This window comes from Sciurus carolinensis, chromosome 18 (genome assembly GCF_902686445.1).
Source record: "Sciurus carolinensis chromosome 18, mSciCar1.2, whole genome shotgun sequence".
Taxonomy (NCBI): Eukaryota; Metazoa; Chordata; class Mammalia; order Rodentia; family Sciuridae; genus Sciurus; species Sciurus carolinensis.
The window spans coordinates 12,498,633-12,507,649 of record NC_062230.1 but is presented as its reverse complement, the minus strand read 5'-3'; the positions used below and the strand labels follow the sequence as shown (position 1 = coordinate 12,507,649).

Below are 9,017 nucleotides of genomic sequence, written 5' to 3'. Positions count from 1 at the left end.
AGACAGAGTCTTGCTAAGTTGCCTAGGTCCTTGCTAAGTTGCTGAAGCTGGCTTTGAACTTGTGATCCTCCTGTCTCAGCCTCCTGAGCCACTGTGATTACAGGGTGTGACTGAGCCACTGTGATTACAGGGTGTGCCAGCGTCCTGGCTGACTAAATGATTTTTGTCCTTAGTTCTATTTATGTGGTGAATTACATTTATTGATTTACATATGTTAAATCATTCTTACAACTTTGTAATAAACCACTCTGTCATGATGTACAATCTTCTTAATATGTTGTTGAATATGATTTGCTAATTTACTAAGTTTTTTTTTTTTTTTTTTTGAAGCTGATCAAAGATCTTTATTCTGGTCCTCATCATTCATTAAGCCACCTATGAAAACAATTTCTTATCTCTGCCCCAAGCAGCAACAGCTGCATCCAGGGCTGAAGTGGAAGACAGACGTAAGTAGTGGAAGACCTTATAAAGAAAAGTTATCAGGTGAGATCTCTGCTTATCCCGGCTTAGGTAAGGGTAGAACAGGAAAATGTGCATATGTGCAGAGACTCTGATCTTCAAAGTGAGGCCTGCAGAGAGAGGCAAGCTGAAGAATGCAGTGAAGGTTCAAAAACTGCTCAGCTCAGCAATCATTCCAAAGTACCTTCCAGAAAAGCAAATTCATCCACAGCTTCTATTGCATTATCCAAATCTCTCCTCTGAAGGGTTTTCCTCTTTCCTTGTTGGGCACAACAGTGGGCATCTTTTGCAGTGGTCTCCACAAACAGTTCCGCGGCTCGCGCCAGAATGAAGATGGCTTCCTGTCCCGCTAGCGTCACGTCGGGGTCCGCCTTCACCAAAGCCTTCACTTGCGCCAAAGGCAGCCTGGAGAGAGGATCCCTGTGAGGCCACTGCCTCCCCTCTGGGCGCCCTCCCGAGGCGCGCCGCGTCCAGCCGCGGCCGCCATCCCGGCCCTAAGCGTGCTGCGTGCGGTCGCCGACTGCCTAAGAATTTTTTGCATTTAAGTTCGTCAGAAATATTGGTGTGTAGTTTCCTTTCCTTGTCTGGTTTTGGTAGGAAAGTGATACTAGCTTCATAGAGTGAATTTGGAAGTGTTCCACCCCTTTCTATTTCATGGAATAATTTGAGGAGAATTGACGTTAGTTCTTCTTTAAAGGTCTTATAGAATTCAACTAAGATTTCATTTGGACCTGGGTTTTTCTTTGTTGTCAGGCTTTTTGTTACTCCTTCTATCTCTTTGCTAGTTATTGATTTATTTAGTTTTCTGTGTTGTCTTGATTCAAGTTTTTATAAGATTTTTGTTGTTGTAGATGGACAGCATACCTTCGTTTTATGTGTTTATGTTTATATGGTGCTAAACCCAGTGACTCGCACATGCTAGGCAAGCCCTCTGCCACTGAGCTACGTCCCCAGTCTGTCTTGATTCAATTTTGACAGGTCATGCGTGTCTAGAAATGTATACATTTCTTCTGTGTTTCCCAACTTATAGGAGTAAATGTTTTCAAAATAGCCCTAATGGTCCTTTAGATTTCTATGATGTCTGTGGTTATGTCTCCTTTTTCACTAGTTGTCTAATTTTATTAATTTGGGTCTTCTTTCTTTTACTTTTTGTTAGTTTGCTTTTTGTTTTCTTTTGGTTTTGGTACCAGGGATTGAACCCAAGGGCCCTTAACCACTGAGTCACATCCCCAACCCTTTTTATTTTTTTTTTATTTTGAGACAGGGTCTCTTGAAGGTGCTTAGGGACTTGCTAAATTGCTCACGTTGGCTTTGAACTTGCAATTCTCCTGCCTCAGCCTCTGGAGATGCTGGGATTACAGGCGTGTGTCACCATACCCAGCTACTTTTGGTTAGCTTAGCTAAGAGTTCATCAATATTGTTTACTTTTTCAAAGAACCAACTCTTTATTTTACTGATTCTGTGTATTATTTTTTTATCCTCTATTTCATTGATTTTTGACTTTGATCTTAATTTTTTCCTTCCTTCTACTGGTTTTGGAATTGTTTTATTCTTCTTTCAAAGGCCTTAAGATGCGTCAGTAGGTTGTTTATTTGGAACCTTTCTGATTTTCTTATGTAGGCACTCATAGCTATAAAATTCCTCTTAGAACTGCTTTCATGGTGTCCCAGAGGTTCTGGTATGTTGTATCTCTATTCTCATTTAATTCTCAGAATTTTAAAATTTCTTCCCTGATTTCTTTTATCATCTATTCATCATCCAAAAGTGTATTGTTGGGGCTGGAGTTGTGGCTCAGTGGTAGAGCCCTTGCCTGGTGTGTGTGAGGCCCTGGGTTTGATACTCAGCACCATCTATAAATAAATAAAATAAAAGATCCATAGACAACTAAAAAAAAATTTTTTTAAGTGTGTTGTTTAATGTGTTTATATAGTTTCTGTGGTTTCTATTTTTGGTGTTGATTTCTAATTTCATTATGTTTTGATCAGATAAGATGCAAATAATTATATATATTTTTTGTATTTGCTAGGAATTGCTTTGTGGCCTAAAATATAGTCTGTTTTGTGTCCCAACCCGCGGGACATCAACGCGGAACGGTAAACCTAAGAGAGAAGGAATGAAGGGACAAGAGACGCAGGGAGAGGCAGCAAGACAGGAATTCTGATCAAGCTGCAAATTTTTATTGTTCACACAGGGGTATTTATATGCTCAGGGAATGAGGGGTATGACGAGGTGCAGCCTGGTTGGCTGTGTTCTTCTATTGGGCTCCTGATAGGCTGCAAGTTCGCGCCGGCGGGAAGGTGAGGTTCTGGAAGAGAAGCAGGGACGGCACCATAGGCGCCATACTGTCAGAATTATCAGCCAGGAGTGGGGAGGGGCGCTGCTGCTTATTGTAAAGGTCAGAATGTTCTCAGAATGAGAACTTCTTGGTCCCTGACAGTTTTGGAGAAGTTTCCATGAGCAGCTGAGAGGAAAGTGAATTCAGTCATTTTTAGAAGAAATATTCTATAGATGTCTGTTAAGTCCATTTTATTAATAGTATTTTTAGTTTTGAAAAGTCTTTACTGAGCTCATGTCTGGCTGACCTATCTGTTGGTGGGGGAGGCATACTGAAAGCACCCAGTATTATTGTACAGAGACCTACTGAGCCTTTAAGCCAAGTAGCATCTGTTTTGTGTAACTAGGTGCACAGATGTTTGGGGCATAAATATTTACTACCCTTATATCTTTTTGTTGGTTTGTTCTCTTTGCCAGTATGAAATGACCTTCTTTGTCTCTTCTGATTAATTTTGGTTTGAGGTCTATTTTGTTGAATATGATAGTAGCTACTCCGGCTTCTTTTTGGACTCCATTTGCATTGCATGGTATATCAATTTCTATCTTTTTACTTTCTTTTGTTAGGTTTATTCACCTATAATTTACAAACAGCAAAATCTACCCTTGCTAGGTGTGTAGTTCTACATGCTTCCACGAATGTATGCAATCATGTAGCCATTATCACAAGCAAGATACACAACAAGTTCACCTCCCAAAATTATATCATGTCCCAGTGTAGTCAATCTCTGCCTGCCCTTACCCCTTAGTGTCTGACAACCACTGATCTCTATTTCTATAGTTTTGCCTTTTCCAAGAATTACAAGTAAATGGAATCACAGTATACAGCCTTTGAGCTTGACTTCTTTCACTTAATTATGCATATGAAACTCAATCATGTTGCATGTATTAGTAGTCCATTCCTTTTTCTTTTCTGGCCTGGAAATTGAACCCAAGTGTGTTTTACTTCTGAGCTACATCCCCACTCCTTTTTATTTTTCATTTTGAGACAGAGTCTCACTAAGTTGCCAAGGTTGGCATTGAACTTGCAATTCTCTGCCTCAACCTCCTGAATTGCAGGGATAATAGATATGTGCCACCACACCCAGTAGTCCTTTTCTTTTTATGACTGACCAATATTCCATTTTATGATTCTACCACAGTATGCTTATACATTCCCCATTAACAGACATTTGGGTTGCTTCCAGTTGCAGTGATTATGAATGAATATGCTACGAAAACATGCCTACAGATTTTTGTATGACCATGTCTTCCTTTCTCTTGAATAAAAATACACAAGTGTGGAATAGCTGAGTCAAATGGCAAGTGTATTTTTTTATACCCTGTTGATTGTGGTAAACATATGCAATATAAAGTTTACTACTGCTAAGCATAGCGTTCATTACCTTTAAGTACATTCATATTGCTGTACAACAAAAGCAGGTATATTTTAACTTCATAAGAAACTGCCCAACTGTTTTTCCAAGGATTTACATTGTGCAGGTAGGTTAGTGGGACCAAGTAGGCAGGAATGGACGAATATTCCCACCAGCAGTGTATGAGAATTCCAATTACTCCCCATCCTTGACAGCACTTGGTATTGTCAGTTCTGAATTTGAGCCACTTTAAGAGTTATGTCGTGGAATCATTTATTTCCTTGTGACTAATAATGTGCATCTTTCATCTGCTTATTTTACATCTGTGTATCTTCTTTGATTAAATATCTGTCCAAATCTTTCACCCATCTTTAAGCTATTTGTTTTCTTATTATTGAGGTATTTAAACATTTTTAACAAATATATAAAGCTGGGCCACTGTTGCCAGAATCCAGATTTAGAATGTTTCCATCACCCCCAGTAATTCCACTGTGCTCATTTGTAGTTATTTTCTATCTTGGCTCTCATCCTCCCGCCCATCAGCTCACTTTCTGTCTCTGTAAATATGTGTTTTATCAAACTCTCATTCAATTTGTAGTCTTTACATCTGCTTTCATTCACTTAGCATAATGCAACTCATCTAGGTTATATCCTATATATCCTATGTCAGTATTTGTTCCTTTTTATTTAGGAGGCTAGTTTTCCACCTTTCTCAGGATCCAATTTAGCTATTCACCATGTGGTAGACCTTTGATTTATTTCCAGTGTTTAATTGCTATGAATATTAATGCTATAATTTTTATTGCATTTTGAAAAATATATTCCAGTTATTGTTTCTTTATCAGATATGTTTTTAACACATATTTTCTTCCAATCTGTGGTTTGTCTTTTTATTTTCATTGTGGCATCTTTTGAAGAACAGGTTTTAATTTTGATGTAGTCCAACTTATCTTTTTTCTTTCTTTCTTTCTTTTTCTTTCTTTTTTTTTTTTTTTGTACTGAGAATTGAACCTAGGGCACTTACTGAGTCACATCCCCAGCCCTTTTTATAAGTTGCTTAGGGCCTCACTAAGTTGCTGAGGCTGGTCTCGAACTTGTGATCCTCCTGCCTCAGCCTCTAAGTTGCTGGAATTACAGGTGTACATCACCACACCCAACTCTTTCTTTATTCAAAATAATATTTATTTATTTATTTATTTGACCAGGGTCTTTCATATGCTAGGCAAATGCTCTACTACTGAGCTACAGCCCCAGCCCCCATTTTTCTTTAATTATCTGTATATTTTATGTCCTGAGAAATAATTGCATGAACCAAGGTCATGGACATTTTCTTCTAGAAGTTTTATAATTTGAGGTCTTCTACTGAGGCCTACAAGGTAATTTCTAGGTATGATATGAGACATAGAAAGTTTTCTTTTTGTATATGGATGTCCAATTTTTCCAGCACCATCTGTGGAAGAGACAATCCTTTCTCCATTAAAGTACCTTGACATCTTTGTAAAAAAAAATCAAGAGTCTATTTCTGAGCAGGGAACTGTGGTGCAGGCCTGTGATCCCAGTGGCTCGGCAGGCTAAGGCAGGAGGATGGCGAGTTGGATCCATCCCCAGCTTCCACGACGTGGCAAGACTGTTGGCAAGACTGTTTCAGAATCAGAAATAAAAGGGGCTGGTGATGGAGATCAGAGGTAGAGCACCCTGGGTTCAATCCCCGGTACTGCACAGAAACGCTCATTTCTGACCTCTGCATCACTCTGTTGATTCATGTATTCAGTGTTCTTATGCCCACTGTTTTCATTTTGTAGCTTTATAGTCAGTCTCGAAGTCCTGTAATAAATCGCTCCGACTTTGCTCTTCTCTTGGCACTGTTATATTTTAATTTAATTTAACAATCTTAGAACCAGAATACTTCATTTTCAGGATGGAACACCTGAGGTCCAGAGAGGGTATGATTTGAGGTTCTGAAGCTGTCAGAGGCTGGACCAGTCTCCTGCTTTCCCCTTCAGGTGCTTTTTGGGTCAGTAAAATGTCAGGTTCTGATGTTCCAACCTTGTAAAATTTGAGAAGAATATGATGAACACGTTTCTAGATAAAGTATCAACTTTGTGTGGCTTGTACATGTGAAACTGAAAACAAGTCTTAAAACCTCCTTACCATGTATATCACCCAGGGTTGTTTTTATTTTTTGGTATTAGGAATTAAACCCAAGAATGTATATCTCTGAGCTATATCCCCAACCCTTTTTGTTGGATTTTGAGACTGAATCTCAGAGTTGCTGAGGCTGACCTTGAACTTGGGATCCTCCTGCCTCAGTCTCCCAAGTAGCAGGAATAACAGGCATGTGCCACTGCACTCAACTCATGTCACCCAGTTTTTGTGAATATTTTGCAAATAACATTTTTATCTTGGTGCCCAGGTGAAATTTAAAATCAAAAGCTGATGGACAATAACCTAACACAGGGAAGCCACCACATTTCCTAGCAAGATGTTTGAAGGTCTTCAGATGACAATTCAGGCTGTCATTATTGATCCCACTAGCCTGGCTTTCCCTCCTCTCTGGTTGCTCTCAGACGCTCTGGGATTTGAATTTGGCTGCATCCCTTAAGAAAGCTTCTACCCTGGTGCACTCCTGGGAAACCAGGTGGGTTTCATTTGACTGGTGCATGTGGGTGTCTCGAAAATGCTGTTACAACTCCGGTCTCTATTCCAGAACGTTCTGGACAGTGAGTCTTTGGGCGTGCATTTCCCAGATAAGAAGGGTCTAGCAGACCAAGACCACAGGACACATGATCTGCCTGCATTCCTCCTTTCCTGCTCTTGTCTCTGCGGCTTCCAAAGCTCAGGACTTGGAGCTCCGGGCTAAGAAAGAGAGAAGGGTGTTTTGTTCCAGGAGGTGGGAATCATGGGAAGAAAGGAGAGGAGACATAGAACCAGGCAGTTAAGAAGTGTAAGGTCCCCAGAAGAGAGCAAACCGTTTCTCTACTGGAGCCAGACACACAGCACTTCGGACATGGAGTGTGTGGTTGTTTTTCAGACCCCACAGAGCACAGTATGGAGCCAGCTACGAGTGGAGGGTCCCCAGTTACCCACGATTGCTGTCCGACTGGGCTACAAATCCCAGAAACCTCTCCTTGTGGAGTTTCATAGTTTGCTAGAATGGCTGACAGAACCCAGGGAAACAGAAAGAGTTCACTTAACTATTATTATTATTATTTTTTTTACAAAGGACATATTAAAGTATGCAAATGAACAGCCAGACGAAGAAAGAGGTGCGAGGGGTAAAGTTTGGAGGGAGGAAGGGGTACGGAGCTTCCTCTGCCTTTTCGAACGTGCCCTGATGTACTCGCCAGCCTCAGAGCTCGGTGAACTGTTTTGGTTTGGGTTTTTATGGAGGTTCGGTTAGAGAGGCAGGATCAGTTAAATCGCTGGCCCTTGGAGATGAAGCTCCACCTCCGGTCCATTCTGGCTCTGCCTGTTGCTGGAAGCCCCGTCCTCCGGCAACCAGCCCCCATCCTTATAGGCTTTCCAAAAGTCACCTCATTTTCACAAACTAGGGGTCAATGAAGGGCTTGTGATAAATAATAAACACCTCCCTTCTCCTTTATCACTCCAGAAAATGACAAGAGTGTCAGGCACTCTGAAGGTATTTTGGTTTTTTTTTTTGGGGGGGGCGGGTGGTACCAGGATTGAACCCAGGGGCACTTCACCATTGAGCCACATCCCAAGTCATTTTTTAATTTTTTTAAATTTTGAGACAGGACCTTGCTAAATAGCTGAGGTTGGCCTTGAACTTGTGATCCTCCTGCCTCAGCCTCCCAAGCTGCTGGAATTACAGGCATGTGCCACTGTGCCCAGCAGAATTTATTTCTTATACCACAATGTCACAGGACCCAAATCCAAGGAAGTTTTAGACTCCATTAGGTTCCTCTGGAGGCAGGGGGATAGATCAATGGCCTAGCATGTACAAGGCCCTGGGTTTTATCCCCAGCAACAGAGAAACAGCAAGAAAGAACATGATACTGACTCAAACTGGCTGTGTGCAAAGTCAAGGTCGAGTTATGCTTGACAATGATCTTTTGTTGAACTACCTGAGATGAATATTTATCCCAAATCCAGCCCTTTCTGTGACCATCCCCCAGCTGGGCAAGAGAACAGATATGACAACAGAGAACTGAGAAAGGCAGAGTAGCCCCTGACCCCAGGAACTGGCGGACACAGTCCTTCCTTGGTGGGCTCCTATTGCATAACAACGGTCTTGGTTCACCAATGTCATACAGGGTCACTCTGTGAGCAGGATGAAGTGAGACAAAAACTAAAACCAGAATGAAAATTGATCCGGTCACAGACAACAAAATAGGTCACTGTGCAAAGTACAACAACCAGATAGCCCCTCTCATGGCTAATGAGTGACTGTCATTGACAATCATAACTTTATCCTCACTCTATTCTTCTCTCCTTTTAGGTAAGACTCATCCAGAGACTTGACAAAAATGGTACTATAAGCCAGGCATGGTAGCACACGCCTGTAATCCCAATAGTTCGGGAGGCTGAGGCAGGAAGATCAAGAGTTCAAAGTCAGCCTCAGCAACAGTGAGGCACTGAGCAACTGAGACCGTGTCTCTAAATAAAATACAAAATAGGGCTGGGGATGTGGTCTCTGTGGTTGAGTGCCCCTGAGTTCAATCCCCAGTACCAAAAAAAAAAAAAAAAAAAAAGTCACTGCAGCTGGGTGGAGTTGTACGTGCCTGTAATCCCAACAAATTTGGGAGGCTGAGGCAGGAGGATTGCAAATTTGAGGCCAGCCTGGCACTAAGTGAGGCCCTAAGCAACCTAGTGAGTTCCTGTCTTAAAATAAAAAATAAAAAGGTCTGGATG

At 41.3% G+C, this 9,017-nt stretch overlaps 1 pseudogene; it reads right to left on the bottom strand.

Moving 5' to 3' along the window:
• Positions 1-557: 557 nt before the first annotated feature.
• LOC124970658 (DNA polymerase epsilon subunit 4-like) lies at positions 558-946 on the bottom strand (annotated as a pseudogene).
• Positions 947-9,017: the final 8,071 nt, after the last annotated feature.